Raw genomic sequence first — 24,645 nt, 5'->3', positions numbered from 1 at the left:
AAGCCAAAGGGTGTAACTTTGCCTAAGAGTGTAGAGTTAGTAGAACAACTCTAGAGGAAAAGCTGGGCCGGAAAAGTGGGAACCTCTAGGGCGCCGCCCTGTTGCTACGCGTGTGTCTACTTGTCGTACAAAAATCCCTCACGTGACCTGATCCTACGTATCTAGGGGCAGCATTGTTTAGGGATTTTTGAGAAGGCGCGATGCTGGCGCTGACCGACGTCGTGGCGTGTTAGTCCTCGGCGTGATCGTCAGGGCCCGCACCAGTGGCGTAGCTAGGTCGTCTGGTACCCGGGGCCCATAGGTCTTCTGTCACCCCCCTCCCCCGGGGTGTAGCCGGCGGGAGGGGTGTCTTCAGACGTATATGACACCCCCCCCCTCCCCCCACTGGCCCCTTGCACCCGGGGCCCACGGCCCCCCGGCCCCCCCTGTTGCGACGCCACTGGCCCGCACACTCTCAAGTTCAACAAATGGCCACAGAGGGCGAAAAAATCGACCGCGCGGCGCTGCTAAAGAAACAGGCATAGTACACCAATTAAAAAGGTTCCCCGTTGAGCACATTATCTCCCGCTAGAGGCGCCGTAGTAAGCGCAATTTTAACCTACAAACTTTCTTCAACAGTAAACGAAGCGTTTTTATTGCATGATAAAGACTACAAAATTATAATTCCTAATTTTACATTGTACTTTTCATTACCAACTTTGTTGTTTTTTGTCATTTTAAACGCAAAATAGCGTTCAGCATCATCGACCTCCCACGTGACCTCTGGCCTGAATTTAAAATTTTTACCGGTATGTTCGCGTGCGCGGCAGGTACGGATTCCTTGGTTTGTACATTGGTTGGTTATTTTGTGCTAACACCAGTTTACTGCGCTTCGATGTCTCGCGTTATTTAATTTGGGGTGTAAGCCTGAAAGCTAGGTTTCAGTCGTGAGCCATGTGGAACACGTCTGCATCGAAATGGGAGCCGGGTCCTGCTGCAACTGGGGACAGCAATACCGGTGCGTCGTTTAACATCACTGCTTCAATCGCTATGTAATTTATTCGTCTCGTTAACTTACAGGCGGAGATAAGTTAACGAACTAGATGCTGCATTACATAAGGGCAGTCAGGACCCTCCGTTGCTGTTTCAGAAATAAGCTTTCAGTTGCGAGGCCATCATTATATACACATTCACGAAAGAGAAACGATATCGGAACGCGCGTCACATTTTTCATCTCGTTGTAGCCGTAGCCATTAGTGACTGAGTTGCCTTATCAATATTTTTTTTTCGAGTCCGCCGGCAACTTCTTTCGTTCACAGAACCGAATAACCTTTTGAGAAACTGAAGCTAAAGTACTGAATTTAATGTATTAAACAGTTGCACACATGATAATTCACCCATATTTCATACCTGTTGGTTCCAAATGTTCTTGCTGTTCAGTTTGGCTTACCTCAGGACATCTATTTTTGCAGTAGTGAAGCGGTGCATCACCTTCATGCACAAGAAGAATGCATCATTTCTAATAGCTTCATGTCTTTCATCTCTTTGCTTGTGAAATCAGCAGTGTGATCTCCTCTAGTGTATAAACGAGCGCACAAATGTACTTATTTGTGATCTTAATAATACTTAAGCTGTTGACATGCATTGTAGTTACGCAGACATCAATTTTACGGAGAGTAACCATATTTATTTACCATGCTGCTTAAGCACCCTAGAACAAACAGTGTACATTTGCATCTGTTCTGTAGTCACAAACCATTGCAATGTATATGTCGCACCTTTACGCATTTTATATTGCAAAATTGTGCTTATTCAATTTCTGATGCAGTCAAAATTTCTGTTCCAGACATGCAGTAATGAGGATGGCACCAGTATAAAGCAACACACTCCATGCACTAAACAGAAGCTGCTGCCTGCTACAACAAGGTCATTGTGTGGACTTTGGCTGCTACTACAAGGTAAACAACACCTGGTTCAGAAATAAATATGCTTGATATATGCTGTATTGGCTTGCTAGTCTTGAGATACATGTCAGTTGTTTGTAGCAGATGATATGAACATTTGTTCATGTTTACAGTTCAGCATAATTAGTTCGAACATAAAAGAAAGCACTACATGAGTTTGGATAATCTCTGCTGTGTCTCATGTGCCATTGTTCTGCCCCAACAGAGTCTGTTCCAAGTACATCTTGGTCATCACGGGAGCCCCCATCTACGCCAACAGGAAGGGGCTGGCGCTGAATTCGCAAGACCACAAACAAAGAAGCCATTCCAGAATTATTTGGATGAGATATCAAGTCTACGGACGACTGTTTCAAGAGTGAAAAGAGCCTACGCCATCATTCCACCAGCACGGATATTGGCCGAGTCATCCAGGTACCTCAACAACAAAAATTATTTGTCTTCAGATGTACCTGCAACCTCTGAATAAGCACAGATGACGCTGGCTAAGAGTGTTCTGTCAGCTTGCCCTTCCTTAGTGAGCTTCCTGGCCTTGCCAGTTCTTGCCAAGTATAATTTTGTTTCAATGAGTGCAAGCTTTTTCATTCCACACTTTTGTTAGAGATCATTCCTATTCCTCATACAAACAATAAAGGTCAACCGATTCTTTGCTCATACTTAATGCCAGTCACTGTCTAGTAGCATAACATATGTGTACCAGTTCTTTCTAGTGTATGTTGCCATGTGCAATTCCTCTCCTGAAATAGCTGATGCAGCATTGGCGTGTGTCTTGCATTAACCTTTACACTGTGTGCTATGTAGCATTTAACTTTTGTTAATGTTTTTGGCTTTCAATGCTTGCAAGGTAGAGTGGCTTCTTTCTTGAATGCAAGCTTTCTCATTCCCATATTGAATTCCTAGTCTCATTCAGGATTGCTATTCTTGCTCGACAGCCTGTGTTTCTGTGAAAGCTACATTGAAGTGATTGATTGCAGAATCTGGTTTCGGCGCTGTCCGACTTGGTACTTGTCACCGTGTTACATTTCTCATATGTGGGAGCCTGGTCAGTTGCATTGGGAAACAGTCTCTCGAGGCAAGCACCTACAGTCCGCACAGTGACATAGACTGCGAATTTATACACGCACACCGTGGTTGGTGCTCCGCGTTCCGTCCTTTCCTGCTGCTGCCGTGTGCAAATTTTGCTTGCGGTCTTCCTCGGCCATGATTTGGCGTCAACGGAGACTCTCATACATAATTACATGGTTCTAAGTGTATGAAGTTGATATCCACATGTGTGGAAAGGCCTGCAAAAGTGACTGCAACATAGTGATGTTCACAAAACCGACCATGCCCATATATAGAGAATGTGGGGGACCAAGTGTGAGTTACACATTAGTGGCATGCAAAAGAACAAAAAGAAACATGCAGGTTGGAAAGGCGGTAACGCTAAAATGCCGGGCACTCCATGTCGCTGTTGGCTGTGGCAGCAGATGCTTGCGTCACCCGATTGCTTCGCAATGCAAGCTGCTCATATTCAACGCCGACTGTCGGTGCAAACATGTGGGACACACTGTCCAATCTGCTTGTGCTGCTGGTTGTTGCTTGTTACCAGACTGCAGTGTGCGACGAAGGCAAGCACTATGCCTACAGTCGGACGGTTGAATGTGCTGCAAGCAACCCGTGTGCGTGTATGCTCACTGTTGTCATGTAGATCGTAGCCAATGCATAGTGCCAATGTATAGATTGAGCATTATGTTAGAGTAGGCTGAAGTGATTTGATTGCATAATCTTGTTTCAATGTTGTCCCACTTGGTCATGGTTGCCGTGTTACATTTCTGGGATGTGGCAGCCTGTTCAGTTGTATTGGCCAATGGCCTCTCGAGGTAAGCACCTGCTCCTGCAGTCCACACAGTGACACAAACTCCCTGTTTACATGTAGTGTGATTGGTGCTCCCTGTTTGTCCTTTCCTGCTGCAGCCGTGGGTAAAGCATGCTTGTGGCCTTCTTTGGCCATGATTTGGCGTGAACAGAGACTATCATACATGATTACATGGTTTGAAGTGTATGAAGTTGATATCCACATGGGTGGAAAGGCCTGTAAAAGTGGCTGCGAAATGGCGATTTCCACAAAACAGACCACATCCATATTGAGAGCAGGTGGGGCGCCAAGTGTGAGCAACACATTAGTGGCCACCGAAAGAACAAAAATAAACGTGCATGTAGGAAAGGAGGTAACACTAGGATGCCGGGTAGTTCATGTCGCTGTGTTGGCTATGGCATCAGGTGCCTGCGTCACCCGATTGATTCGCAGTACAAGTTACGGTGACTGTCAGTGTAAACAGGTGGGGCACTGTCCAATCTGCTTGTGCTGCTGGTTGTCACTCGTTACTAGACCACCATGTGCCACGTAGGCGAGCACTGTGCCTGAAGTCGGATAGCTGAATAAGCTGTATGCAATTTGTAGTGCGTGAATGCCCACTGTTGTCATAAGGATCTTAGCCAATGTACAGTGTATTGTCTGAACCTTATGCGGTGATTGAATGCAGTCTAATTTGATAATGGTCGCCGTGTTCTGTTTCTTCGATGTGGCGACCTGGTTAGCTGCATGGGCAACAGTCTCCCGAGGTAACCATCTGCTCCTGCAGTCCACACAGCGACAAAGACTCCCAATTTACATGCACCGTAATTGGTGCTCTCCCCATTCGACGTTTCTTGCTGCAGCCGCCGGCAAATTATGCTTGTGGGCCTTCATCGGCCGTGATGTGGCGTGAGCGGAGACAGCACACGTTATTACATGGTCCGAAGTTGATAGCCACATAGGTGGAAAGGCCTGCAAAACTGACTGCAAAATGGTGATGCCCACATTGAAAATGTGGGGCACCAACTATGAGTTACACGTTAGCGGCCCCCGAAAGAACAAAAAGAAACGTGCAGGTTGGATAGGCGGGAACGCTAAAATGCCGTTTAGTCCATGTCGCTGTGTTGGTTGCGGCAGCAGATGCCTTGCGTCACCAGATTGCTTCGCAATGTAAGTTACGGCGACTGTGAAAGCAAACAGGTGGTGCACTGCCCGATTTGCTTGCGCTACTGATTGTCGCTCGTTACCAAATCGCCATGTGCGGCGACGAAAGTGAGCAGTTTACGAGCTCGCGTTAATGGTTTCAGCGCATCTCGACATGCAAATTTTATTTCTGATCTTGTATGGGAAGGTGCACTGCTTTTCTTCTGCCAATAAAGTCGCACGTCCTGTTCACTCACTTGTGGCTTGTTTGTATGGGCGTCAGTAGAGGCTCTTTAGTCTCCTGGCCATTACAACGCGGCAGCTGAGGCATGCCGCAAAGCCAGCGAGGCGAGCACGGCGCGTACCCAGCGTACGGCACCGGTATAAAGCAGCCATATTAAATATTGTACTAATAAAAAAAGGCATTTCCGCTTCCTGTTTAAGTAGCGCCATCTGTCGGGCCCCCCACTAAGTTCCATGCGCTGCCGCTTCTTATTTTCGAACCACTGTGGAAGGTACAGTTTCCCTTCTCTAAAGTTGTTCTTTATTCTATGTGATCGTTCTCTAGACCGCGCGTTGTTCGACATTGCTCATGTGATTGTACGTGCGTTGCTTGTGTGTTGGTTGTAGGTTCTGTGTTACTTGGCGGAAAGCCGTGAGTAGTGGCGGTGCGGCATTGCGGCTTTGGCCTCGATGAGCTCTGGCAGTACAGAATCTGCAGTTGTGTGATCCGTGCTTTCTTGAGAACCCGGCGGTGATGACAATTGAAATATCGAAGTGGCCTAGCGCCTCGGCAGCGAAGTTCTGCGAACGGCGAAGTGGCGTCGCCGTGTCCGACTTTGCTTAACGGACATCGAGGGATGTGCTGCTCGCTGCAAGTCATGTAAATGCAACTGCGTCGACCGCCCACTGTTCAGCGCTGAATGTGTGTTTGGTGCGCTGTGCTTGAAACGAGTGGTGCAGCCGTGCAGCGGGGGTGGCGGAGAGGGTTTGCGCGTTCACAGACATGTGCTCCCGTCTAGGTCTCATTACCGGCTGTCACGGGACTGTGCTAGCTCCTTGCCTAGCATGAAGTTTACGACGCTAACACACAGCATGTTCACGTTTTCCCGCGCTATATGCAATTTGCATGACGGCCGAGTTGAAAACGAGACATATGTCTGTGTTCTTTGCATTTGTGTGTTACTTTCTATTGTGGAAGTTATGGGAGTCTTATTACGCAAGGAGTGCGAACGTAAACATAAACACATGTGTGTCTGAAATTTTGAATTACCCATAATACCCTTTACGACTCATAAGTGGGCTACACGGCCTGTGTGAGTCAGCTACCATATGTTGCGACGCTCTTCCGTGTGGTAGACTGATGCATGGTGCGCGTTTATTTCTGTACTGTTGTAAATACCATTTATTTATTCACTCAATACAAATGTACGGCTTCTTCGCCGCAGTACATTTTAGTTACGCGGTGAAGCATACTAAAAGTGGGAGGCGGCCGCTATCAGCCAGCATAGTATGTCCCTGAGAGGCGGCGGGTTCGCGAGTGTATGATTAAAGAACTCTTATTATGTCCAGTGACAGTGGCCCCTTTTCACTTTTAGTATGCTTCACCGCAGTACATTGCTTAGGCTTCACCGCGAAATATTAGTGTATTGCGAGAAAGATAATCCTAAAAAGCCTAATTATGCAAAGTCTCTTTCGTAGCTTGCTACACCACAATACAGGGGTGTAAATAAGCATCGTGCAGTAAAGCATACTAAGAGTGGAAAGGGCACATAGGTTTACACTGTGCTCATTATTTTCAATTGTGACATAATTTGCAAGTGCATCTGTGCTTGTGGTAAGCTTCATTGACAATTCTTTGTACATTACAAATTCATATTGCAGGGAAGCTTACTAAAGCACATTCGCCATTATGGTACGTGTTATTCACCTTCAATGCAGGAGCACAATGCGGATTCTTGCCCCTGCTTTTGGCTGGACTGCACATGCTCTTTGAGAATTGATTCATTATTCATAAGTGCACTGGTACTTTACTCTAAACTGGAAGGCTCAACTTAATATGGAAGCACAATTTTTATTAAGGGACGAGATGTTGCCGAGATGGTTGCAGCAGAGCTTTTTTTTTTTCTTCCAGGCACCTTTTCTACTTGAAGCTTCCATTGCAGTGTTTCGAACCTCTTTGAACCAGCACATAGTGTATATAAAAAATTGGACACTGTTTGGAAACATCACCTAAGTTCATGCCTATCTATAGTAAAAAGATGTAGCACGACCAGACAAAATAAAAGGGGGTGGGCTGTAGCAATACTAAGTGTTAAATGGTGCTTTATCCTTTCCCTTGAGTTTTCTGTTTTTGTGCTCTTTATGGATCCTCCGCAGTAACCATGCGAGTGCCGAACTTGAGCTTGTTGGTTTCAAGTCTCGTGGTTGTTACTAACAGAACAGTGTGATAAACGAACAAGGGCTTGGAGGCATCCGTTCACCTTGCTTGCCTCATGGTGCTGCTTCATAAGCACCGTGAGCATCCAGGCCAACTAGGAAGGGAGGTTTGTTGCACTTGCTTCTGAACTTTATTGCCACCAAACCAAGAGTGCTCTCAATGACAGCTTTTGGACAGTAGAATGCTTGCACCCAGCAAAGTCTTTAGAAGGAAGCATTCAGGATGTGCAAAATGGGCTTTTGAAGCTGGCAGCATTACTGAAGGGGCTTTGCCCATCTGCCCTCTTTATGGACACACAAAGATGATTTCCTCTTTAAGGGGGATTGTCTCAGAGGTCGTTACATGGCAACAGTGTTGGGTGTTTAGTAGCTTGTCTTTGCCCACTGTTAATAACCTGTTCCTTCTCCAGTGCCCCTGTGAAGTGCCTACTTTTTGGACACAATGTGCTCTCCATGCATGCATGCATTTTTAGCTTGTAAAGACGTCTATTACCCCTTGCCTCAAGCTGGTCCTTGCTGATGTCACCCACGAAGGCATTGAAGAGTATGGCAATGTACACTTACAAAACACTGTTGATACCAGTGAAACCAAATTAATGGAGCTGCTGTTCTTTTTTTTTTGTCCACTCCATCCTTGTTAGTTACAATGAGCAATGTCTGAACAGAAGGCATATGTAGTTGGTTGTGCATAGCCTGCACACTAAGACTTGTTGGCATGTTATGACCTTAGCACAGTGTTTATATGTAAAACCTTCTGATGTGTTGACTTCCTTCTCTTTATCATACTTTGTCTGATGGAGCCAGCAAGTGGGTCAACCAGATGTTCAACAGGCTTCCCACTAGTTTTCCCAGAGTTTCCTTTACCAGGGTGCTGCTCATAAATATCTGTTTTCTTGACCTTGCACTGCACTTCAACCATGGCCACACCTGCTAAACCTATAGCATGCGATCAAAAAAGTGCTATACATCATGTTGCTCCAAACTCGTGACATGTGCTACAAGGCCTTGAGGAACACCCTCATTTATTTACACCCTCATCATAGTGTACGAAGCTTTGCATGATAAGTGCGAGAATTAATATCTGCTGAATTTCAGTGTTATTCCTGTCCAGCTTGCCGAAGGCTATCCTGAGTGTTTCAAAAGCAAACGACCGCTGCTGGACAAGAAGTGTTTAAAACAAGGGTTGCTATAACCACATATGTCACACGAAATGAAGAAGGCCACTGAGTATACAGGCGGCTTACTTCATATCCAACAAGCTTGGTTCTCCCTTTGCTAGTGAGTGAACTCAAGTTGCCCCGAATACATGGCCTGTGACAAACTATGTGTGCTGTGTCCCCTGCAAAGCTGAAGATGTGTATGAGATCCTGACACCCTGCAGCGGCTTCTACACTGGGCAAACAGGCTACTATAAAAACGACTGCCTTTACTAATATGCTAATAACATGAAAACGGGCAGAAATTTGGCTATTCGTGGGACCCAACTGCAGGTGCAAGCTACTCTTCGCACCAGATGTCCGTTGTTCACAGAAACTGGAGATATACAAATGCAGATAAAAATAATGATGTTTGAAAGTAGTAGAGTTGAACTAGATTCAGCACAAGCAGTGTGTTCTGCAGTGCTGGTACCTTATAGCCACAATTCATGGCTGCGCCACCATGCGAAGGCACTATTCTTGAATTATTAACTTCTATTATATTTATGGTGGCCACATATTGCAATTACATATCATCCACATTGTGTGCAATATGGTTAAATGTCAATTATGATAGCCATTCCTAATCTGAAATGCAACAAAAGAGCAAATATAGGCAACAAATTGCAATTCAAAGAGACAAAAGACAACCAGTGCACAGGATAAGTGACAAGACTTCCTTTTATTGAAAAAGAAATGTGACATGTGTCATGCCACCAGCAGTGGGTAGCAATCTTTCAAGCTTGGGTGACAGAGGCAAAACTTGGCAAAATGCTACAATCACGCTGTAAAATGGCCTTGGACACAAAAAAAATCATCATATTATACAGAATGAAAGGGCAAGACTCCATCTAAGAACAGTCTATGGCACCACATACTTGAAATGGTGTAAAAAATGTTGACATGCCCTACCCATAAAGAAAAAGCAACAAACACAGAAAACACGCCTTAAAATGCAATGTGCAGAGTCTGAAACCTTTCAACGATTAAAATTGTCAAACTGTATCATCACTTAATGAACCTGCACAGCTGAAAAGGAAGGAAAGCCCAATTGCAGGGCTGCAGAAAATGTCACCGAATAAATATACTTTGCTTACCAACGATACCTGTGGTTTAGTTGTGGTCTGTGTATAAACTTTTCTTGTTTAGAATGGTTTAGCGGTTAGAGAAAAAATGACCATAAGAGCACCAGGTGTATGCATAGTCTACGCACAAAAAGCCACTGCTTTTACTTTTTTTTTCTCTCTACTACTATTCATGAGTATGTAAGTGCCTTAATAGCACTGATAACATCCTACTGCAAACACAAAACTGGGCAAGTTGTGGCATAAAATTGCAGTTTCACTCATAATGTGAAACAATGATGCAGTAGCTGGTGAAATATGCGCAGGAAGCTTACTTCATGTAGTGTTTGTTGAAGTGAACACTTGCCAATGCAAGTCGGTAATCTCCTTAAAAATGTAAAATAAGTAAGAGTCGTATTTATTTGTGGGAGTTGTGCCTCACAGTGTTGAAGTGCAAAGACTTGGCTTTTCTTCCTCTTTCATATCCGGACTTAGCCACTGATCTACACCAAAACAACCCTTTAGCTTCTTGCTGCTGAATTCGTTTTGGTTTTCTCAAATCTATATTTGGGCTACCCATGGCTAGGTCTCGCGCTTTGCTTGAGGAAAACAAGACACCAACAGCTCCATCCAGTAAATCTAAGAAGCAAAGCACCAGAAGAAGATTAATGAAGCAGATGCACCCAATCATTGTCATCACATGTAAGAAAATTTAACACAGGACTGCCTTCACAAGTGGGAAGGTGATGTGTAAGAACTTGAAGGTGTGGATGCAGTACACAGACACTGAGCAGGTGTTAGCCAATCATGGCACCTGTTGGCTAGATCACGCTCTCCGGGACCAGTATTCACCACGACTGTACCTTTAGCAGAGTGACTGAAATGTGGAATTGTGGACTGCCACTCTTTTGATCATATGTTTGAATCCTTGTAGCACAATGAGAACTTTATTCGCAATATTCCAGCAAGAAATTCGGGAATTCCAGTGACAACACCAGTAGACATCAGAACAACCAGGGGAGTTAGCCCATAGCAGCTATTGCTGTAAAGAAGAAGACTGGCATAAGCACAAGAATTGAGATGGGCATACTACATGCCTTTGTTCTGGTAGTGGTCCACTACTTTGGTGCTACAGTTAATGATCTCCACTGTCACTGGACATAATAAGAGTTCTTTAATTATACAATCGCGCACCCGCCGCCTCTCAGGTCGCTTAAGTGGACATACTATGCCGGCTAATAGCGGCCACCTCCCACTTTTAGTATGCTTCACCGAGTAACTAAAATGTACTGCGGCGAAGAAGCCGTACATTTGTATTGAGTGAATAAACAAATGGTTTTTACAACAGTACAGAAATAAACGCGCACCATGCATCGGTCTACCACACGGAAGAGCGTCGCAACATACGGTAGCTGACTCACACAGGCCGTGTAGCCCACTTATGAGTCGTAAAGGGTATTATGGGTAATTCAATATTTCAGATACACATATGTGTTTATGTTTATGTTCGCACTCATTGCGTAATAAGACTCCCAGAACTTCCACAATAGAACGTAACTTACACTACACAAACGCAAACAACACTATATGTCTCGTTTTCAACTCGGCCGTCATGCAAACGACATATAGCGCGGAAAAACGTGAAAATTGTGTGTGTTAGCGTCGTAAACTTCATACTAGGCAAGGAGCTAGCACACCACAGTCCCGCGACAGCCGCTAATGAGACCAAGAAGGGAGCACATGTCTGTGAACGCGCAAACCCTAAGCCACTCTGCTCCTCCGCCACCCCCGCTGCACGGCTGCACCACTCGTTTCAAGCACAGCACACCAAACACACATTCAGCGCTGAACAGTGGGCGGTCGACGCAGTTGCATTTACATGACTTGCAGCGAGCAGCACATCCTTCGATGTCCGTTAAGCAAAATCGGACACGGCGACGCCACATCGCGGTTCGCAGAACTTCGCTGCCGAGGCGCTAGGCCACCTCGATATTTCAATTGTCACCACCGCCGGGTTCTCAAGAAAGCACGGGTCACACAACGCAGATTCTCTAGTACCAGAGCTCGCCGAGGCCAAAGCCGCACTTCCGCACCGCCACTACTCACGGCTTTCCGCCAAGTAATACAGAACCTACAACCAACACACAAGCAACGCAAGCACAATAACATAAGGAACGTTGGACAATGCGCGGTCCGCGCGGACCAGAGAACGATTTTAGGACGAACACGCCACGGCGTCGCTCGGCGCCAGCATCGTGCCTTCTCAAAAATCCCTAAACGATGCTGTCCCTAGGCACCTAGGATCAGGTCACGTGAGGGATTTTTGTACGACAAATAGACGCACGCCTGACGATCACGCCGAGGACGAACTCGCCACGGCGTCGCTCGGCGCCAGCATACACTCTTAGGCAAAATCACACCCTTTGGCTTGCCCCTTCTGCCACACAACAATAATCGTTATCTGCCTTGATGCGTTTCCTTTCTTTAACGCTGCGAGCCCGGAACTTTCCAGTAACGAACGGCACGCGCGTTATCAGAAGGCGCACTCCAAAGGGTGTAAACTGTTCTATGCTGATAACGCGCGTGCCGTTCGTTACTGGAAAGTACCGGGCTCGCAGCGTTAAAGAAAGGAAACGCATCAAGGCAGATAACGATTATCGTTGTGTGGCAGAAGGGGCAAGCCAAAGGGTGTAACTTTGCCTAAGAGTGTAGCGTAGAGTCACTGGAAAAAATTTCAGAGTACCGCAAAGGTCGGGATTTGACTGGCAACACTGAGCGGCCACCGCCATATACCTTCCAAGCCGACTGCGTCGCGGGAAGGCCGCCGTGTTGGAAGAGCTTGATATTCGGTGACAGATCGGGTTGAGTGTTTACTGAAGTACAAATACTTTGTGCCCGGAGATAATGGTTGCTAAGAACGAAAATAAAATGCTATGTTGTGCGAAGTAATGCAGCCGGTGGTTGTTTTGCACGCCGATCGTGTTTACTGCTGGAACTGTGCTACGATTGTGGGCAGCAGCTTACCGCCGCTATCGGGAGCTTATGCACGCGTTTTTTTTTTTTTCCTTCCGCGGAGCGAGCTACGAAGGAAACATTTCGTCACTTCGAGCCGGAATGAGGGAAGCTTGTGCTTTTGGGCATGAACATCGTGGACCGCCATCGGCTTCTATTGAATGTTTCCAAGCAGGACGAAACTAACGCCTGAGAGTGTCACAGGCACGTACGTTCATTGTATCATTTCACAAGCTAAATTGGATACATCTAATTTAGTTTGTAAACGGATACCGCGCGTCCTCAATTCTACAGGGCGACTTTGTCCGCCGTATACGCACGACAGACACACTGCGACTGCCGCGTGCGCACCGGAGTTTGGCCGTGATCCTAAGACGATCTGTGCACTGCGGGCGTAAAAACCAACTTTGATGACCATGTTGCGCACTAAATCTTGTGGAAGGCCAATATGAGCCATTTGCGTGATTACAGCAACGTATATGTACTTCTGTACACTGATAATGAGCGAGAGTTTGCTACATTGCGATTTATGAAGGCGGCTGTCTAGTGCGTTCATGAGCGGCTACTCTTCTCAACTTATTTATGACTGTTTTCTTAGAACGCCAAGATTTGCTGCCTGTGTAAAAAAAAAAAAAAAGCAGGAACGCCCGCTGGTGACGCAGCACTGTTTTTTCTAAGTTACATAGGCGATGTGTGAAATTCTTGTGCTTTTAGAGCGGCTTATGTAACATGCATAGTGACAGAGTGAAACTAAAGCTACTGGGTGTTCTGTTGTTTTGTTTTTCTTGTTATGCATCAAGCACAACATTATTTGGGTATGCACCGTAGCATTCCAACATAAAACATAATATGTGTGCTGACTTCAGTTCATTGCATGTGCTCGGTTTACAAGCTAAAAATTTGAAGCATGTGTTGGGAATATCACCTGGCCATTGGTTTCAAGGTCGAAATGAGTATGTATAAATGAGCAAAGGATAAGTGGAAAAAAGGAAGTATCATGGGCCTCGTATTGACCATGTTTTTATTGACTGCGATCGTCACGATCTGCGAAAAACAAGTACCATATGGGTCGAGCGACTCGAGGCGAGAGCGCGCTCACGTGCGCGGAGAAATCATGCGAGTACCTGGTGCACGTGAAGACGCGGAATTCTCGCGCGACCAGTGTGCCTTCGCGTGCCACGAGCACGGAATAACCACGTGTGTTGAGCAAAAAACACGTACACTTGTACCCGCGTCAAGCGTGCAAGACGCGAACGATCCCTGCAATGAACTCCTATTTTCGTAGCATCGCTAACACCGCGTGCACTTCGCCTAAATATCTTCTAAACCCTGCCGAAAAGCACAAGCAAGGTGTACTTATATCTCGCACACGCGGGTGTTTTCTGTAGGCTTGAACTTCTCCCGGCCGATTCTGTGTAACCACGCAGAATGACGCTCTCGGTCTTTTTCCCGGTCGGAATCGAGAAAAAAGTCTTTCCAGACTCAGTTCGATTGCTGCATCCGAACGCGCAGCAGCCAGGCATGATTTCCTTGCAGTCAAATGCGAGCGCGACAATCGGAACACACACAAAAAAAAAAAAAAAATACGTTGGGAACCTGCGCTGCCTGCGCTCTAACTCAGCCGGCCCGCCCGGCGCTTGGAAGGTATATGGCACCCGAGAGGTCACATGGTACGGTTGGGCCAATGAACGTGTCGGCGGCGCGGGGAAAACGAATGCGGTACTCTGAAATTTTTTCCAGTGACTCTAGCATAGCGTCTTCTCAAAAATCCCTAAATGATGCTGTCCCTAAGCACCTAGGATCAGGTCACGTGAGGGATTTTTGTGACGCACGCGGATAGCGTAGGGATATGGTAGCACACTCTCAAGTTCAACAAATGGCCACAGAGGGCGAAAAAATCGACCGCGCGCCGCTGCTAACAAAGCCGACGTAGTAGCATCACTTCGGGATGCGTTTGTTAGTTCCAACATTTCCCGGTAGAGGCGTCGTAATAAGCGCAATTTTATCTTACAAACTTTCTCTTACAATTACCGAAGCATTTTCTTTTACATAAAAACAGGGCAAAATTATCATTGCTAATTAGATATTCTACTTTTTGTTAGTAAGTTTATTGTTTCTTCGCCATTATAAACGCAAATAGCGTTCGGCATCATCGATCTTTCACGTGACCTCTGGCCTGGATCAATGCCTCCTTTACTAGATGCCCGCCGCGTTGCTCGCTTTCCCATTGTAGCGGCGGTTCCCTTAGTTGAAGTTAGTTTAGCATAAATTCCGTGAGGCGGCGCTCGTTGCCTTTCAACTTCCGGCGGATGTGGCAGCGGCGGCTGAATGCATCCGCCGGGCGGCGTATTTCCAACTGCTCGTAGGTACAACGGGGCGTGAAACTTGCGGAGACGACGGACGTTTGCGCGCATGCGCGAGGGAGAGCGGGTGCGAGAGAGGAAATGTGGGGAGTTTTGATTCTTGAAAATACGACTCTGCCTAGGTACTACGGAGGAGTCCCTTGGGGCGCGGTGTATGCGCTTGTCCCTAGGCGCGCCGTGCCGGCAGAAGTCGCGGGGCGCGGTTGGGCTGAACTTAGCATCGCAAGTTGGCGGCTCGACGCAATCATATTTAATCGATCATGTTTTTACTAATGAAAACAACGTGTCATTATTTCGCATTATTGGCGGCGCCTCCAGGACACCAAAGCGGCAACGGGGATATCAAAGCTAGAAGCCGGACTGGTCCGTGGGTTGAGGCTCGCAGAGGCCTGCGCGTGCCAGGGGAGTATAAGATCGGCTGTCCGCTATAGACCTCAGACTCTGCCCAGGCGGCGCTGCGGAAAAACCCGTCACCAGCGCCCCCATCGCAGCCTTGGCGCTAACTGGGTAGTGCAAGAAGAGCTGTCCGCAAGCGAAGGTGCATAGACCACAATGGACCCTTCTCTTTCGTTTGTGTTGAGGCATGGTTTCCTAAAAATCAAGGACCTGGAAAACTTCTTCCGCCTATCCACGCTTCGGAAAGGAAGCTCAGCAGGGCGAAGTACGTGTACAATATAAAATAAAGTCTCAAGTGTCATTTCGGCGTGCTGCAACTCGCAAATACGGAGAGCATCAGGTTTGTCTATAGCCATATCAGCATAAAAATCTAAGCATTTCAAATTGGTTCATATTGAATATGTCCTGAACACCAGACTTAAGTATCTCCTATATTTTTATGTATTTTATCGTAATGTTTTGTCTCGCAATTATTTACAGAGAGCAAATCCTTTATAAGCCTTTTCCCGGGCAGCAGACAGAAAACGGTTTCCAAGGCAGCAAACAGCTATCATAACGAAAGTAAGCTTCCTACAGTGCCTACGCGCTGCATCTTTCTTTCTCGCAGGAGCTACAGCATCGCTCAGTACCTTAATTTGAACTTTTCGCAGACGCTTCGAGCAACAAGCGCGCACAAATAAATGTAAATAAACGCGACATTTTTTTTCTTTACACACATGCGTTACCTCGCAATTACTCATCCAGTGCTCCTATACAGCAACTTTATTGCTCACATTTGAAAAACGCAGTCGAGCAGGCTCAGTACATTGCGAAGCGTGCTTGTTGTATCGGCGCAGGACATGCAAAATACCGAAAGTAGAAATGTGCTCGCGATACGACGATGCTCTAGAACAGGATTTTGAATTCATAAACGAACCAAAATGTTTGGTTAAGCTGACCTGCCAAATCTCCCCGTTCCACTTGTTGAGTCAAGCGGACGCAGACGTCTGTTAAAAGGTGGAGATATCGATGGTACATAAGCAGGATGGTTCGCAACGTTGTTTTTTCTGTTACTAACGAAGTGGCGGCTGCAGATGCTCGAGATTTAGCATGGTTACCACGGTCCTCCGTCAGGGCCACGCAACACAATTACAGAATAACAAAACTGTCGCACTTTCTCATGCGAGCCGCTGTGTTGTGGGGAATGCAAGTAATCCGATTAACCAACAGGTTGAACGGCCCGTATCCAGCGCTCTCGCCTTTCCCCTTCATACGATCGCAATGGAAATCGGTAAAACTGAACGTTGTTATCCTGCCCTTCACGTTCATGGCGATTTACAACACAACAGTAGCGTCGATTGCGGCGTTTCTTCGTAGCGCGCGGAGCTATCGTGGTTGCCGTCGCTTCCGCCATCAGTCTGAAGAGTGAGCCAGCAAGCGCTTTATGGCACTTCGGCGGCGCGTCCGACTAGCGTAGAAATTCATAGCTCTCTGTCTGGGTGTTAAATGCGCAAAACACTCGCAATGTGGACCAAAATCTAGTTACATCGTTGTTTCGCAGTTGCTATCTGCATAGGCAACTTAGCAAGGGAGTCGGGCTTCGCACTACTCAATTACTGCCTCTTCGCAACGGCAGGTGGCGCTACGTGTCTTGCAAAACTCCAGAGTCTGACGTCCATAGACAAGAACGGCACCGAGAGCGGCGCTGCTGCGCCGGTGTTGAGAGCGCCGCATGCGAAGCAAAATTCTATTAGCGGGTGGTACCCCTCTCCCATCTCTCGCTCGCGCCGCCTTGATTGCCTCCTGCACTGCGCGTGTTTGGGCACGTATCGCGCCGCGCGCGGTGTGTGCCTACGTGTGTGCGCGTGAAGGGCGGTGTACAGTCTGTTTCACATTTAGGGGAAAACTCGGAGCGCATTGCATCGCGACGCGGCGAGCGCTTGAGTCAGGCGGCGGCAGCAGCTCGCGCAGGTGCTCAAGGGGCGGGATCTTGAACGGCGTCGTCTGCAACGGCGGCGCGCGCTGGCCGCATTGTTGCTAAACGTTCTACTATCAGTTGCAGGGCGCCGATCTCATCGTTACGGCGTGAAATGAGCCGGTATTCTTTACTATGCGTTGTGCGACGCCAACTGATATGCCTCGAAGGTAAGTTTATCGCTGCAGGGCAGTCATAGACGACGTACTGATTCCATACATTCTTAACGGCCCGTTTCTGGAAGGCGACTATATATTCTAACGCGATAGGTCGCCTATCCACACTGCTCGTGTGGTGCAACAACTGCTAGAAGGGCGCACAGTCTCTCTTGGAGTGGCCGCCTCAATCCCCGGGCGCCAACATCATTTAAAATGTCTGGGGCTCGTTGAAAGTATCGCTGGCGCACCATCCCCTCTACCAGTCGCCCGAGGATAGGCTTCGATCCACCATCGTCAGCGACTGAGACGTGCTGCGAATGAACACATCCCTGATCAAGTCATTCTGCACTTCACTTCCTTCCAGGATGAGCGCTGTCATCGCTGCCGCTGGGGACATGACGAGATACTGAAGTTCCGTGCCTGACGTGTCCAATTCCCCGCCGGCGGGCAGAGTCTCTGGTGTAGCGAATGATTGTCGAGAAAAATCATTTCCAGCTCATTGTCTGAACCGAAAACATTCATTTAATCGTATCCGTTTGTTTCATCGTGTTCGACTCCCATAGTTATCATTGTTGAGTGCTTTGTTTTCCTTTCGAGTCAAACAAAGACTGAACACGTTGCGCGCACATCTTAGTGCGTCTTGTCGCTGCTTATTACGGTAGCACACACAGTGAAGAAATATACGTGCACTGCCCCTGACAGTAGCACGCTTCCCGACAATGCGGCCAGCGCGCGCCGCCGTAGCAGACGGCGCAGATCACGACTCCGCCCCTCGAGCGCCTGCGCCTGCTCGAGCTGCTGCCACCGCACGACTCCATTGCTTGCCGCATCGCGATGCAATACGTTCCGAGTTTTCCCCTAAGTGTGAAACAGACTGTACACGCTTCTATTTGCCTTTAAGAAGATCGGTACGCTTGACGATTGTTTTTATGGGTGCAATGCGGCGAAAGGGCAGCGTCTGCTTAACCATGTAAGTGACGCTGAGCAGGTGATTGGAAACGACATCGTATGTACCGCCGGAAAAATCGTCAGCACATACGATGCGGCACATACATACGGCACATACGAGCTAAGGTCATTTTTGCAGTTTCTCACAATATGTTTGCTACAAATCCGTGTTGTCTCTGATGGCGACAACGGTCTTCCATCGACACTGTGCGGAAATAAACAAAATATATCGATGACTTAAATGATATTGCGCGACAAAAAACGACACGGACGTGAGAGACGACACACCAAGCGCATGTCGTCGACACACCAAGCGCTTGGTGTGTCGTCTCACGTCCGTGTCGTTTTTTGTCGCGCAATATCATTTAAGTAATGGATTACCAACTTGCCCGGAATGCTGCTCTCAAAAATATGTCGCTGCATAGCACAAGTATGACATGCGAACACAACTTTAACTAGTGCGTCCCCTACATTATGGAATAGAAGCAGCGGTGTAGACAGCTCGGCCATTTTTTAACAGTGCTCAAGAGACGGAAGTTGAAAGTATTAGTAATCATTCCTGCTTCAGCAATGCCGGCGCGACCAAGACGCGGGCGTGTGTCGTCCAGCAACTCGATCGATCGGTGCAGTGGTGAAGCGGGAAGGAACTCTGGTCATGCTCAGTGCATCGTGCACATATTCACTTTCTCGGCACGCGTGAACTTCGGCCACTGCTAGCGCATACAACAGAAGTGGTTTCCATTCTTGGGCAGCGCACACATAAACGAAACACGAGAAAGACGACAGGACAAGCGCTCGTCGAACAACTTAAAGTTTTTATATGAATGATAGGATTATGTACTGAGTAATTAATAAATTCATATGGGTTACATATAAAAACCGTCGTACACTCAGGAGTGATCAATGAACGAGCTCGCTTCGTTTGTCAGTTGTTTATTTCGCTCGGCGCACCGCAGTAATCCATCTGTGTCGTCTGCTTATTTCGTACCATTTTCTTGTGAATCGGCAGAATTTCACTGGTGGCATCAACCCTTTCGTGTTTACATTGCTGTCGTGACAGTTAACAACACAATAATAATTTCCGGTCATCCGAAGAGGCGCCGTCGCGAACTGAACGCGGGCGCGACCGAGGGAAGCGGCGGCGGAAACCTACACCCGTTGGAGATGAAATCGTTCCGCCAGGGGAGAAACGAGCGCTGGCGTCTAGGATGAAACTTGGCGTGCGGTCGTCTATCGCGGACAGCCAATGTTTTATGCGAACACCTCCAGGCACGCTTCGGCCTCTGCGGCCCCAACCCACGGGCCGCCCGGCTTCCAGCTTTCATCCCCCCGCTACCGCTTGGGTGCCCCGGGGATCCTGCGCCGCCTGCTTTAATATAACCTCAGGTGCTCTCCTGAGGCCTCCGTTTGCCGGTTACATGTGCCCTCCTGGAGCAGTGCTTGTAAAAAATCCGATCTATCGTCGCGACGAAAAATTCGACCCGCGACTTATAAAACACCAGTCAGAACATTGTCCCTTCAGACACAGCGATCACCAAGCGGCGTCCGCGCCCACTGCCTCACCGCGCGGGCAGCCAGCGGCGGAGCGTATAAACCAACTCGACCGAACTCCGCAATGCCGGCATGTCAGGGGACAAACGAATACAACGCAATCCCCGGTGCGCACCGGTGCGGGTGATCGAGGACGCTATAAGAAACCTCCTCCGTAGTGCCTAGGCTGAGTCATATATTCAAGGAGCAAAAGCCCCCACATTTTCTCTCTCGCGCCCGCTCTTACTCGCGCCTGCGCAGAAACGTCGAGCTCCGTCAAAAGTGGCACGCCCCGTTGTACCTACGAGCAATTCTAAATACGCCGCCGGGCGTCTGTTAGTGGGCGTTATTGCCGGCCTCCGAGACGGTGACAGATGCCATGTCAATCTCAGAGGCCGCAGCACGTGATTGAAAGTTGCAGGCGTTCGCCATGAGAGGCGCTCGTTGCCTTTTCGCGGCTCTAATATTGGTGGTGGTTGGTGGTGGTTGGTCGTGGCTCGCGGACGCTCCTGTGGACGAGGCTTCAGCGACTTCGTTCGTAGCTAAGTACTCTTTTATCTTTATTAGCTAGTGTTTTGAAGTGTTTTCTTTTGCATGGAGTAGGGGCGCAAATTTTGAATTTTTGGTAGGAGTAGGAAACGTACCGGCTTTGTCTAGGTCTGGCGGATCCCCCGTTAGGCCTAGGGGGTATTTCTTTCAGCTAGCTCTTCGGATTCTTACATGGAGTAGGGAGTGATCATTCTTTGTTTTTGTTTGGGATAGCGGTCGTGGTCGGGTTTGCGTGAGTGATTTGGCGAACTTGCTCGTTGGGTCTAGGGACGTAGGCCTAGCGATGACATCGAAAAACGTGAAGGCCGCGGGGGACGGGGAGCAAGTGCAGTGCGACGAGTGCCTGCGCTGGTGCTTCCTCGACGAGACTAAATTCCAGAATTTAGCAGACGCGGTGGGGTCTAGCTTCACGTGCAGGTCGTGCGAGGGCGTCAGGGAAGCCGTCCAAAAACTGGAAGGGAATTGGGCGGCTAAGTTTGAAGAGCTTAAGGCAAACCTGAGGGAGGAGCAGGAGAAGCGGGTAGCACTGGAGGCGAAGGTTGAAAATTTCGTGAAGGTGGAGGCGGCCCAGGCCGCGCAGTTGGTGAGGACTGTGGCCGAGCTTGGGGAGGCGAAAGAACGGAGCGCCGAACTGCAAAGGCGGCTCGACGCTCTTGAGACTCGGGCAGCGGACAATGTCGGGTCAGGGCACCAAAGCGAGGGCAAAGTGGAAGGCAGGGAGCCAAAGCAAGCGGTCGCCAGCTCGCCGCCGGTGAATCGGCGTAGCTATAGCGAAGCAGCGCAACACGCCCCGAGTGAGGCGACGCTGCAGCCACAGGAAGCCGGTAAGCAGGGAGAGGTAGGAGAGAATGAAAGAGTGATTATCGCTGGCGACTCAAACATGGCTGGGTGCTCAAAAGCAATTGTGGAGAGGGTGAAAGGCGACAAAAGAGTGGCGGTAGGGACATTTCCAGGGCAGACACTGGGTTCTGTCATGGAGCGAGCAAAAGAAAAGCTCACGGAAAATGCCCACGTGCGCAACCTTGTCGTAGTAGCAGGTGGGCTAAATGACGTCCTGAACAGGAAAGGGCCAGGACTAGCCCAGCGCTTGGCGAAGGGGGTGGACGACTTGCGCGAGCTATCCCCTCAGGTGCAGATCGTGGTGTGCACGGTGCCGGAGGTGCCTGTGCGTGACAGTCATGTACAAAGAGCCGTAATGGCTGCCAATGAGGCAATATGGAAAATGAGCCGAGAGAAAGGATTCGAAGTTGTCGAGGTAAACAGGGAAGTGAGAAGTTGTGGTGGTTTTAAACGAGATGGGATCCACTTCAATTACAGGCTAGCACGAGAAGTGGGCTGGCGACTTGGGGGTCGCGCTGTTGCTTTTTTAGGGGGCCCGCGGGCGCTCAGGAGGTCAGAGTAGGTAGTAATAAAGAAGGTCCCCTAGGGGAACATCAGAAGAGCATCGCCGTCGATAACAGGAAAAGGAGGAAAACAAGAACAAGAGCTCGCCATGCAATAGGCTACATAAACATGCAGGGCGGCAGAAGAAAGGAAAAGTGGGCAGAGATTGAGGAGCAGTTACATAGAGAACAAATAGGGGTGTATGCGGTTACAGAAACGCACCTTAGAGACTCAGAAGAGCCGCCAGTTATTGGGAATTATGTATGGGAAGGGTGCAACAGAACTAAGTCGGAAAGAAAGGGAGGGGGAGTCGGAATGCTCATCCATCAGGGAGCCAAATGGAAAAGAGTAAATTCACAATGTCAAGAGCATCTTTGGTTATCAGGTACAATGAGTGGGAAAGAAACTTGGCTTGGAGTTACGTATTTGTGGACCGGAATAAATTGCACAGAGAAGAATAAAGAGTTAGTGGAATGCATAAGCGCTGATATCAGGGGTTTCGGGAATGGTGCTGAGATAGTCCTATTAGGTGACATGAATGCCCACATACAGGATTTAGACGGCTATACCGACAATAACGGGAAGTCAATGCTAGACCTTTGCGAGCAACATAATCTCGTGATCGTGAATACAGGGCCTAAGTGTGAAGGACAGATCACGTGGGAAGTGGGAAACCGGCAATCGACCATTGATTACTGTCTGATGACAGAAGGAATTCATGATAAGTTGAGAGAAATGGTCATCGATGAGGAAGGGTTTAGCAGCATAGGGAGTGACCATAAACGCATCATTTTGAAAATGGGATATGTAGTTGGGAAAGAGAGCAACGAAAGCAAAATGGCCAGTCCAAATTTGAACGCTGAACAAATAGCAAATATAGTCACTAGAGTGGAGGAACAAATTGGCAAGTTGCCAAGTAAGGGGTGGGAATATGGTGAGCTTCTAAGTGTAGTAACGACAGAAATACGGAAAGAGAAACAACATGTTCATTGGAAAGGAAAAAAGAAACCGAAAAGCTGGTGGAACAAGGAGATACGAGAAGCCATCGCCGAACGACAGAAAGCATCTCGAGAGCACAGGCAGGCAAAGAAGGCGCAGTTGCCACAGGATGAAGTAACCAGTAAATGGGAAATATACCGGGAGAAAAAGTCCATGGTTCAAATACTGGTGCAAGCAAAATTAAAAGGTGAAAGTGAACGTTGGTTGTCAGAAATACGTGAGAAAAAGAAGGCTGCACCTAGAATATTTTGGAATCACATAAAATTATTAGGCAGGAAGGCAACAACAATACAACAACATATCCTAGACGAAGATGAAAACAGACTGGAAGGAGAAGCAGCAATAAATTACATCCAAAAAGTAACAGCCGAATCTTTCCAAGGCAAGGACAAGGTTGTATTTGAAGAAAAAAAAAAGAGCATGAGAGAGAACCAAGGGGGAAAGGAGCTAGTGCTTACAAATTTAAACTGGAAGAAAGCGGAAGAGAAAATTCCTAAGCGCACAGCCACAGGGCTAGACGAGGTTCCCGTTAGGCTGATAAATGAACTGGGACCAAAAAGTAAGGAAGCTCTCGTGAAAGCAGTTGAAAAAACTTTAAAAGATAGACGAATACCAGACAGTTGGCGACAAAGTAGAATGAATTTAATTTATAAAGGTAAGGGGGAGAAAGACAGAATTCACTCGTATAGACCGTTGACCATTACATCGGTAATATACAGGCTAGCAATGCAGGCAGTGAAATTAAAGCTTCAAGCATGGGCAGAAAATAATGGCATTTTGGGAGAGCTTCAGAATGGCTTTAGAATAGGTAGGCGTTTGGATGATAACTTGTTTGTTCTTACTCAGTGTATTGAAATATCAAAAGCAGAAAGCAGACCGTTGTATGTAGCCTTTTTGGACATTACAGGAGCATACGACAACGTAGACCGCAGCATTTTGTGGGATATTCTGGAAGGGGAAGGCTTAGGTAACGATTGTATACAGCTCTTGAGAGAGATTTACCTAGAAAATACTGTTTGCGTTGAATGGGAAGGGATGAGGAGCGCGGAGAAAGTTCATATCAACAAGGGACTGAGGCAGGGGTGCCCTTTATCCCCGCTGCTGTTTATGATGTACATGGTGAGGATGGAGAGGGCGCTAGAAGGAAGTAATATCGGGTTCAATCTCTCATACAAACAGGCAGGTACAGTAATAGAGCAGCAACTCCCAGGTTTATTTTATGCGGACGACATTGTGTTGCTCGCAAACAAGCAAAGTGATTTGCAACGTCTGGCTAATATCTGTGGACAGGAGGGCAACAAGTTAGGTTTGAAATTTAGTGTTAGAAAATCAGGTGTTATTGTATTCAATGAAAACAGTGAACAGACAGTGGAGATACAGGGCCAAGAAATACCTCGGGTAACAGAATATAAATACCTTGGTATATGGATAAACGAAGGCAACGGATATATGGAAACACAGGAAAAAACCATAACAGTCAAGGGGAAGAGAAATGCAGCCATAATGAAGCACAGAGCGCTATGGGGATACAATAGGTACGAGGTCCTCCGAGGTATGTGGAAAGGGGTAATGGTTCCAGGACTTACTTTTGGAAATGCGGTTGTTTGCTTTAAATCAGGGGTACAATCAGGACTCGACGGGAACCAAAGGTCAGTGGGTCGCCTCGCATTGGGCGCTCACGGGAAGACTACAAATGAAGCTGTGCAAGGAGATATGGGCTGGACTAGTTTTGAA

The 24,645-nt window shown here is 47.7% G+C and overlaps 1 long non-coding RNA gene across 1 annotated transcript; it reads left to right on the top strand.

The window, feature by feature from the left end:
• The first annotated feature begins 449 nt into the window (after nt 1-449).
• LOC129382182 (uncharacterized) lies at nt 450-5,172 on the top strand. Its single transcript, XR_008610266.1, has 3 exons — nt 450-997; nt 1,826-1,937; nt 2,149-5,172. It is a non-coding gene; the product is annotated as an uncharacterized lncRNA (long non-coding RNA).
• The last annotated feature ends 19,473 nt before the right edge of the window (nt 5,173-24,645 follow it).

This window comes from Dermacentor andersoni, chromosome 3 (assembly GCF_023375885.2).
Source record: "Dermacentor andersoni chromosome 3, qqDerAnde1_hic_scaffold, whole genome shotgun sequence".
Taxonomy (NCBI): domain Eukaryota; kingdom Metazoa; phylum Arthropoda; class Arachnida; order Ixodida; family Ixodidae; genus Dermacentor; species Dermacentor andersoni.
This window is presented reverse-complemented; position numbering and strand designations above follow the sequence as displayed.